This window comes from Homarus americanus, unplaced genomic scaffold (assembly GCF_018991925.1).
Source record: "Homarus americanus isolate GMGI-L3 unplaced genomic scaffold, GMGI_Hamer_2.0 scaffold10619, whole genome shotgun sequence".
NCBI classification, from domain to species: domain Eukaryota; kingdom Metazoa; phylum Arthropoda; class Malacostraca; order Decapoda; family Nephropidae; genus Homarus; species Homarus americanus.
The window spans coordinates 6,264-16,550 of NW_024743447.1; the positions used below are offsets into that span (position 1 = coordinate 6,264).

The window sequence follows — 10,287 nt, forward strand, 5'->3', positions numbered from 1 at the left end:
AACAGCAAGCACACTACAGACCTCGTGGTACCGCCACATTCCGGGTTGACACACCTCGGGTCGACCCTAGGTACTTGACCTCGCCGCTAATGACGTGAGTTAGCCGGGTGACCTACAACCTCACCTAACCAAGACACCTGGGCAGGACCACACCTGCACACAGCTATCCAGATCTAACCAGTTTAGTGATAATTGGTTAGAGGTCAAAAGCCGGTTGGGCCGACCCCACGTAAAGGCCCTACGGTCCCGTCCACCGTCATTCTGGTCATACTGATTCTCATTCTGGTTGCTGTCGTCTCTCTCCCGTTCGGGTCGTCACTCGGTTCGCCGAGCGGAGTCACGCACGTCCCCTCCCCGGGTCGGGAGGGGGACTTCCCGACCGGACCACGGCATCGCCAGCTAAGCGGGTTCTCCCATAGGAGGCAGCCCAGCCAGCACTCGCTGGGCCTACGTCAGGGTACGCGTGAGTCTTGTCAGAACGTCCTAGGGTGAGTTACCTACTGTGGGAAGTGTATTCATTCGGGTGTGTCCGAGAGTCGGTGTCGAGTAACGTAAAACGTAATGTGTTAGTACCCCGATATAATAGTGATATTAATGTGTCCATGTCATTGAGTGAATTAAAGTATCGAAGACGTGTTTAACAAGGTGTCCCTTTAAGAAGTGATATATGTGTATTGACATACGAGATAAGATAAGCGTACCGACGCCGAGTAAATAACATCCCGGCCACGCTACCAAGTTTCCGATCTTTACATCCCTACTCTCTATTCTTCCTACTTATATGTAATTCTCTTCTCTGTGAGTTTGTCTCATTACACTGGGATCTCACGTCAAATGAACCGAGGAATTATCGGAAAGACGCAACGGGGCGAGAGGTGCTATTATTGGCCTTCGCGACGAGGGTACACGCAACGCTCGATAACTCGGCAGAATGGGGCGAGCGAACCCTCGGGCATCGCGATGGGTTACCCGCCGCTAAACGACGGGCGACGTGCCGATTAAAATCTTATTTTGACGTTAAACCGACACCATTTACGTATCAATAATATTTGGCAGATCCCATTTACACCGATATATTGTATATTGCTGTAGCTGTTCACTCTAATATCAACTACTATTTGCTCGGTCACTCCTCAAAAATCAGACGTGTCGTCGACGACTATATTGTGCATCTCCGTACGAATGAAACCGTCACTACGACACGGTGGCGAAACGTATGCCCCGAGGTCCGTCTCGGTCTCGCTCGTGACGTTCCAAAACTCTTCCGTTTAATGTATTGTAATCCTCGGTCAAGGGCTTCTTTACATTAATATAGCTTAATGGATTTCTTGTTATAGTAAAGCATATACTGTACGGTCGTATGTCACACGAGGATGACTCCTTCTCTCGCTACCCGCCGTCTATGGCTATTGCTCATATAGTGAACGGCTGTACCTGTACCAACTTATGCCGATGCACTGGGGATAACAGCAAAGAATTTCATCTAGAGTTTCAAATTTTACATCTAGAAAATTCAATCGATACTTTTTGGGGGACCGTACATCATTTGGGGGGGAACTGTTTTCAATGTAGAAAAGTATCTTGGCTTTTATAATGCGAGTCTATAGGAATATTGATTCGATTTACTATAGGCTTTTGTAAGACACAGTACTCTTATAAACTGGGGAATGCCTGTAGAACTTTCCTAACATTCAAAGTACCACAACAATATTAAATACAATACCACAGAGTACTTGAGGTCCAGTAATCTTTATGTCCAGCCAACTTCATTCTAGTTCACATCAGGTCCACTGTAGGCAGTGATGGAGAAAGTGCCTGAAAATATTACTTGAGATAAAGTACTGCACTGTTGATATGTAAAAATTTAAACTATGTACTGTAGTCTTCTTCAAAACTATGCAAATAAAAGTTTAATTAACTCAACTGATTCATATAAGTAGAAAAAAGTATATAAAGTACCGCAGCATTTGTAGAGTATCATAATTAATAAACAATGACATTGTGTTTTGAAAATGAAGCTTAAAGTTATTAATATACTGTACTGTACTTTAAAGAAACACGAAATAAACACACATTCAAAATTGTGTATGGGATGGAAATCGTGAATCTGGGCCATATTTTTGAAGTGTCGCGTACCGCCGACGCCAATGGGACGTGACTTTACACACAAACATTTACATAAATGCCCACTTTTATAGGATTACTGTACAAGTGTACTGAAATACAAGTACAGGTTGTACTTCTGGTCCGGCAACCTCGGGACCCGACCGGTGCCGGACGCTGGAAATTCCCGGACCGTGGAAATTCGCCCTCTTCCTGGATAGATAGTGACTTCTGTTTACACTTGGAAGCACTAGCACCACTTTCTCTGCTTCGTGGTCTCTTTGAAGACATATTCAAGGGTTAAATGTCGTACAGTAGCTTCTCAAATTTCGCGAGTTTTTAATTCGACGTTTTCTATTCGAACGCACAAAAAAAAAAACACGCATAAAACTTTTGACGGAGGAAACTCGAATTTCGACGGATTTGAACGGCCCGCCGACGTTCTGACGACGTGCACGATCGTGTAAACGGCGTTATTTCTCTTATGTACAAAAGATTAATTATTGTTTATTACTGAAAGTCTTTTTGATTGAATTAATGTTTGTGTGAGCAAAATGAGCAATACAATTCATTAATAATACGTTCAATATTAAAACGCGAGGAAATGAGACGGCACTGTTTTCGTCGATTACAAAACCGGCGACTGACCGGTTCTACGTATAAAACTGAAGAAAATAAGACCCTGGTTGTAGCTGTAGTAAAATTAATATGGTTCTTTTAAGTATCGACAATAATATAAAGTAATAACAATAAATAAATCTGGCGACCATCATCGGGTAACATTACTGTTCATATAATTGGTAATGTTTGGTCGACGTTCGGTTTCAAACTGAAAGGCCTGATTATTATTTAAAATTGGCCTATATAAATTTTCGGATCCGACCTGAGTAATGTTTAATCTGTATTGTCGTCAGAACTAATCAAATCATGTATCAGCCAATTCAAAACTGGTGAAACTCATACTATGGTCTGCGTGGCAATATCAGAGTCATTTTACTTTCTACTTAAGAATATGAAAGCAACACTTATTGACAACTAAAATATATATTGAAGGGTTAAATGTTGTACTCTGTATAGACAAGCAGAGAGAGAGAGCTGCCGGATGTAAACAAACCTTAATTTCCCCCGGCTTTGTTGTTGTTGTTGTTTTTTTTTTTACGGGGATTAGCCCACCCGGGCATAGGTCACTGACCCACATTGGGGCCTGAGGAGCAAAAATTTAATACTCCTGTAATAATAATAATAATAATTCAGATAAAAAAAAAAGCTGCCTATCTACCTATTGGACAAACTAAAATCGTTCCGGACCACAGAATGCCGGACTAGAGAGATACAACCTGTACTCTAATACACTCGGCTTTTACGCCCAATGACACGACGTGAAGTAACGACGTCGGAATTACCTCCCGGCGGCGTTTCTCCGTTTGCCGTTAACGGCGTCGTGTGCGAGACCGGACGGGTCTGTACGGTCGAGTCTCGACTTGTCATACCGAGATGTGTTGTTGGTCCTTGAAGCTTCCTGGAAATGTGACCAATAGCTATATAATACACAACACTGTAAAACTATTAAATTATAGGCAGGGATTATCTGACCGGTACTCGGCACAATAACCGCCGGTTATTTTACAGAGATCTAAAATAAAACTAAATCCTTTTGTCAACAGAAATTATACAATTAAATAATACCATAATGTAATGACTTGTTTAATGCCCCCAACCATCCCATTAAAATCCCATACGATCCCCGCAGGTCCCGGTCAAATAGCCGACGGTTATTTGGCCCAGAATCGTGGTCGAATAACAACTTCGTATTAAAAATAAACGTTACTTATTAGTTTAACACCACATTGACAAACCGATTACTCAAATAGGTTACGTTAGGTTGAAATTATCTTTTCCCAACGGTTTTTATGGATATTTTGAACGATTATGACTTTCGGAAAATAGGTGCACGGCCAAAACGATAATTTTACCAGTTTTTATTTGGATTTTTTCTAATAAATAAATATGATCTTCATTTCCTTACACTAACAAAAACAATGAATCTTCCAAAGTGAATTAGACTTTCAACATGAAGGGTTAAAAATCAACATTGAAAACCCTACCTAACCTAATCTAAACTACCTAACTTCTTGCAATGGACGAGCAAAAATTTAATCGGCATACCGGGTTTCGTACAGTCCGATAGTGTTTACATTTCGTGGACGTGACCGACGTAGAACGAAACTGCGACGACGTCGACGGAATCTTATCGTGCTGCCGGGAGAAAGGCACAATTTTGCAGGATTTATTATTTAAATCTCTCTGCTGTGACCAATCAGAGGACAGTGCAAATCTATTGTGATATTTACGCAGGAGCAAAAACTTTTTTTCTAGATATATTCAAGCCTCCCTCGTGACCTAAATGTTGAAGACGAGAACCGACTCGCCGACAAAACATTAAAACACAAAAACAAAACATTAAAGAAATAACTTTTTTTTATCATTAGTTAAATACAGCTACTCCTCGACTTACGACCGCCTCGGTGGTACAGTGAGTTCTGCTATAACGCGTGTTTTGATAACGCGAATTTGCTCTGACGCGATTTATGAATTAGGAACGACATTTGTATAACATGACGCTTCGTTTCCTTTATAACACCCGATTTTTATACCATTTAATATAACTGCTGATATATTTGAAAAGAATCATCGTAAAATAGTTCTGGTGATAGAATTCCCAGTGATGATCGTAAAAGAAAGGATATAACACTTGAAGAGAAGCTCGATTTTATCAACCTCAAAATCACCCTTCTCCCCCATCAAGTAAAGTGTTACATTTACTGTATGATTTCATTATTAGATATGAATGTAACATTTATTTAGACTGTGCTATCCTTTGTGTTAGGCTAACTACTAAATTTTTCGATTTCGAGTAATCTGCACCTAACCCTATTTTCTCCCTCAAAAGCCACCGTATTATTTCTGGCGATCGCGACGCAGTGCTCGGCGTTATAGCGAAACTTCTGTACCAAAAATGTTGTCCAATTACCTGTTCTTCGCGTTACCGGTTGCGTCAATTTCTTAGTCCGATAATGGTAATCAGAGTATGGCGGTTCGTGGTGCGAAGAAGACACCGTTTTAGATTTTCTATGTACGGTATTATTTTCGACTTGCGACCCGGTCGCCGGTCCCTAACCCCGTCGTCAGTCGGGGACCGACTGTACCGTAATGTGCTGGCTATATACGGTACATGGCTTTCTACTGTGCTCGTTATCTCTAAAGGATTGGTTGGTTCATCGAGGCGAGGAAGCCGCCATCTGTCTGTCGAGAAGCTCCTGTATTGGCTTATAATCGACGTGTACGGTCACCCCAAAATAATATCTTTAGCCACGGGGTCGACGTGATTCGAGGCTATTCGACCGACGTTACACGACCCGTTTCAGAACTGTTGCTAACTCTACGTCTACACCTTTGAGCACGAATGAGTATACATATGTTTTTGAGAGATGCGAATCCTCCGAGGCTTCCGATCGCACGTTACGCGAATTGAGATTGCGTGTCGTGAATGGACGCCGACGCCGTGCCGGTCATTAATGGGATCTTACGTCAAACGAACCGAGGAATTATCGGAAAGACGCAACGGGGCGAGCGAACCGGCGATATCGCGATGGGTCGGCCGCCACGAAACGACCGGCGACGCGCCGATTTAAATTCTTATTGTGACGTTAAACCGATACCATTTACGTGGTGGTGGTGAAATGTCCGCCTCGAGGTCCGTCTCGGTTGCGACGTTCCAAAACTCTTTCATTTAGCGTATATTTTGATATTATTGTAATCCTCGGTTGAGGCCTTGTTTCTACCCAGCACGATACATACATTAATATAGCTTAATGAATTTCTTGTTATAGTAAAGCATATACAGTTGTATGTCACACGAGGATGACTCCCTCGCTACCCGCCGTCTATAGCTGTTGCCGATACAGTGAGCGGGCGTACCGACTTATGCTGACGCAATGGGGATCACATCAATGTATTTCATCTAGAGTTTCAAATTTTACCGCAAGAAAATCTATCGATAGTTTTTGGGGGACCGTACATAATTTGGGTGGAACTTTTTTCATTGTAGAAAAGTATCTTGGCTTTTATAATGCGCGTCTATAGGAATATTGATTCGATTTAATATAGGTTTTTAAGGCATAATACTCTTATAAACTGGGGAATGCCTGTAGAACTTTCCTAACATTCAAAGTACCACAACAATATTAAATACAATACCACAGAGTACTTGAGGTCCAGCCAACTTCATTCTAGTTCACATCAGGTCCAAAGGTTCAGGTCCACTTTAGGCAGTGATGGAGAAAGTGCCTGAAAATATTACTTAAGATAAAGTACTGCACTGTTATGTAAAAATTTAAACTATGGACTGTAGTCTTCTTCAACACTATGCAAATAAAAGTTTAATTAGCTCAACTGAATCATACAAGTAGAAAAAGTAGCACAGTATTTGTAGAGTAACATAATTAATACTGTAACAATGAAATTAGGCTTTAAAAACGAAACTAAAAGTTATTAATATATTATACTGTACTGTACTTTAAAGAAAAACAAAATAAACACACATTCAAAATTTGGTATGGGATGGAAAACGTGAATCTGGGCCACAGTTTTGACGTGTCGCGTACCGCCGACGCCAATGGGACCTGACTTTTAGACACAAACATTTATGAAAATGCCCACTTTTATAGGATTACTGTACAAGTGCACTTAAATACAAGTACTCTAATGCACTCGACTCGTACACCCGACGACGCGACGTGAAGTGACGACGTCGGTCTCGCCTCCCGCGGGTCGGCGGCGTTTGTCCGTTAACGGAGTCTGAGCTTGCCATGGAGATTATTTGACCGAGATCTAAAATAAAACAATACTTTTGCCCACAGAAACTTCTACAATTAAATAATACCACAGTGTAATGACTTGTTTAATGCCCACAATCATCCCGACTACAATCCCATTAAAATCGTATGCGTACGATCCTCGCAGGTCCCGGTCAAATAGCCGACGGTTTATTTGGTCCAATAACAACTTCGTACACTTATAACAAAGGCACTTGTTTGTTTAATACCACATAGAGAAACTGATTTCTCAAATCGGTTAGGTTAGGTTGAAATTAGGTTTTTCCAATAGTTTTTGATGTGTTTAGAATGAGTCTGACCTCGGCGCTTCGCCGAAACTGCAATTTTCCGTGTTTTTATTTTGTTTTGCTTTTTCTAATAGAAACGTGTGACCTTTATTTCCTTTAACACTAGAAACAACAACAACAACAATCATTCTTCCAAACTGAATTACACTTTCAACATGAAAGGTTAAACAAAATTGAAAACCCTATCTAACCTTTTGTGACGGACGCACAAAAAATGAATTGGCACACCCGGTTTCTTACGCGACGCATCGCGGTTACATTTTGTGGACGTGACCAAAATAAGACGAAGTTACGACAATATTGACGGATTCTTATTGCACTAGCGGGCAAAAACTTTTGCCCAATTTAATACCTAAATTCCTTTCGTTTGAATTTCACATAATCTGCTGTGACCAATCAGAGGACAGTTCAAATCTATTGGGATTGCAAATTAGTTTCTTAAACGTATTCCAGCTTCCCTAGTGACCTATAAATGCTAATGACTCACTGACAAACATTAATGAAATAACTTTTTCATTTACCATCAGTTAAATAAAATAACCTTAATATATTATTTGAAGTGTTACGGGATAGGAAAGGTTAGGTTAGGTTAGGTTTTTTCTTTTTTTCTCAGAACACCACTACCACCAGCAAGAGTTTTTCCGATTTGGTTCATATTTTCCATAAGTGTTCTTATTATTATATTTTAAAAGAGGCGACAACTTTTTATTTTAATTAAAAGCACTTTTTTATTCATTTTTTATATGATCTTAAATCACCTGTAATGGGCAAGGAATGAACGTTGGAGGAAATGGGGGGAAAACACTGAAAAACCGAGCACGCGACACTAAAACGATGTCTCTCCGTGTTCTGTGGCGCATAATTACATTTACCGTAAACACTCCTCCAAAAAATTGGCAGATTCGCCGCGTCGCGTTTCTTTATAGCCGCCTCGCCGAGTCCGAGCGCACTCTTGCATCCACAAAAATACAAATTACACCGTGACGCTTCTATAAAGTTGCTTTCGTTGGTACCAGATATCAAAATAAGTACAGGTACTTTGTTTAATATGGCAATTCCACGCCCTGGCTAGGAAGTTAGGTAAGGTTAGGTAGGTCGCTTTGGTTGGTTATATTACATCAGATTATACAGTACAGTATTAGCTTCTAGCAAATGTCGCCTCTTAAAATTCTATAACATCATCATCATCTGGAAAAAATGAACAAAATCAAACTCGTCCCGGTAACTGAGGTCATATCTCCATAACGGCTCATTTATACCAGAAATGAAGGTTAGAATTGCTCGAAAAACATAATACACTAGGGAAAACCTAGTCGCTAAACGAATCTCGGGAATTTTATAATTTCAATCAGTAATTTTGACAATTCTAAGACAATTTTCTTCAATAACATTTCTGGAACAAAATACATTTAAGCGAGATATTTAACAGTTCATTATGCATGTCTGTTCATGAAGGTACACACCCACGTTAGTTTATGTTTGGTTAGGTTAGGTTAAATCCAAAACTTTTTCCGATGGGTTTTTGTGCATTTTGGACAGTTTTTACCTCGATTCTTACAGCTCTAGTTTCTGAGGAGCAGGGTGGTAAATTTTTACAAGTGGACAGCCATTGACTTTTTGTTGAGCAATGTGTTTTTCCAATAGTTTAGACAATGTTAAAACACGTTTCTTCTACGACGTTTTCCTCAGAAATTACTTAAAATTACCTAATCTCCCTGCTATATTTAAGTCATTTGTGAGGGAAACGTCACTGAAGAAAAGTGGGTTAATATTGGTCCATTGGCTGTCCGCAGGTTCCCGCCATGTTTACCCGAGGTTATACTCCTAACTCGTCTCCTCCTCGTAGGTTAGGTTAGGTAGGTTCTTTGGTATGAGAATTAGTTTTTGGTGTACTTTGGTGTTTTACTCAAATTTGACCTCTATTTTATTGGCAAAATTAGCAGTTTGTTAAAATTGAAAATGTTCTTTTTTTGCAAAACACGTTACTTTACAAAAGAAAAGGGCACACTTGAGTACAACACTGAAAAATCTCGAAAAAAAACATTCTACAAAACCCGAGGACAGCCAATGGAACAACACATTGATCAACAACTCCATGGTTGTCCACTTATATTAATTCACCAGGGGCTTATCTCAAAACTAGTGATTTGCGCCACAAATGAAGGTCAAATTCGTTCATTACATCAAAAACCACCGGAAAAACATACTTTAAATTTTGATGTCATATAGCGGCAAAAAGTGGAAATATACCAATACAGTACTTCACCACCTCCACCAGATGACCCAGCACAATTAACTAAATTAACCATTAAATACACTCTGTCTAACCATAATAATTCTCCAATAACTTCTTAGTATTATTAATGTTAAATATCTGGTATAATATTATGAATAAATGTCTTACCGATGCCTCAGGCCGATATTTTCGGGGCTGTCAGATCGTGGTACACTTGGTCCGTCCTCCACCTTCTTCCTCTGTCTTGTGGCTCCAGCTGGTGATGGATCCAAGAACCACCAGACGAGAAACTCTCCCCTGTACCCCGTGATGAAGGTTTAGTAGTGCTGTTAACTCATAGATGGCGCTCACCTCCAACTCTCCCCTGTACCCCGTGATGAAGGTTTAGTAGTGCTGTTAACTCATAGATGGCGCTCACCTCCAACTCTCCCCTGTACCCCGTGATGAAGGTTTAGTAGTGCTGTTGACTCATAGATGGCGCTCACCTCCAACTCTCCCCTGTACCCCGTGATGAAGGTTTAGTAGTGCTGTTGACTCATAGATGGCGCTCACCTCCAACTCTCCCCTGTACCCCGTGATGAAGGTTTAGTAGTGCTGTTAACTCATAGATGGCGCTCACCTCCATATCATTCCTTATCTTATTACTTTTTTACGTTGAATATGTAAAACAGCCATTTGAATAATCATTTATTAACATTTACATAAAACTATGTTAGCATGAAATAGAGTCCGTAAAAATAAAATGATTTTTGGTGTGAAATAACTG

At 40.3% G+C, this 10,287-nt stretch overlaps 1 long non-coding RNA gene across 1 annotated transcript; it reads right to left on the reverse strand.

Annotated features, from left to right (window-relative positions):
• Positions 1–1,402: 1,402 nt before the first annotated feature.
• On the reverse strand, positions 1,403–9,927 carry LOC121877166. The gene is made up of 4 exons (XR_006090919.1): positions 9,690–9,927; positions 6,361–6,450; positions 3,507–3,622; positions 1,403–1,815 (listed from the first exon to the last, which is right to left on the reverse strand). It is a non-coding gene; the product is annotated as an uncharacterized LOC121877166 (long non-coding RNA).
• Between the last annotated feature and the right edge of the window lie 360 nt (positions 9,928–10,287).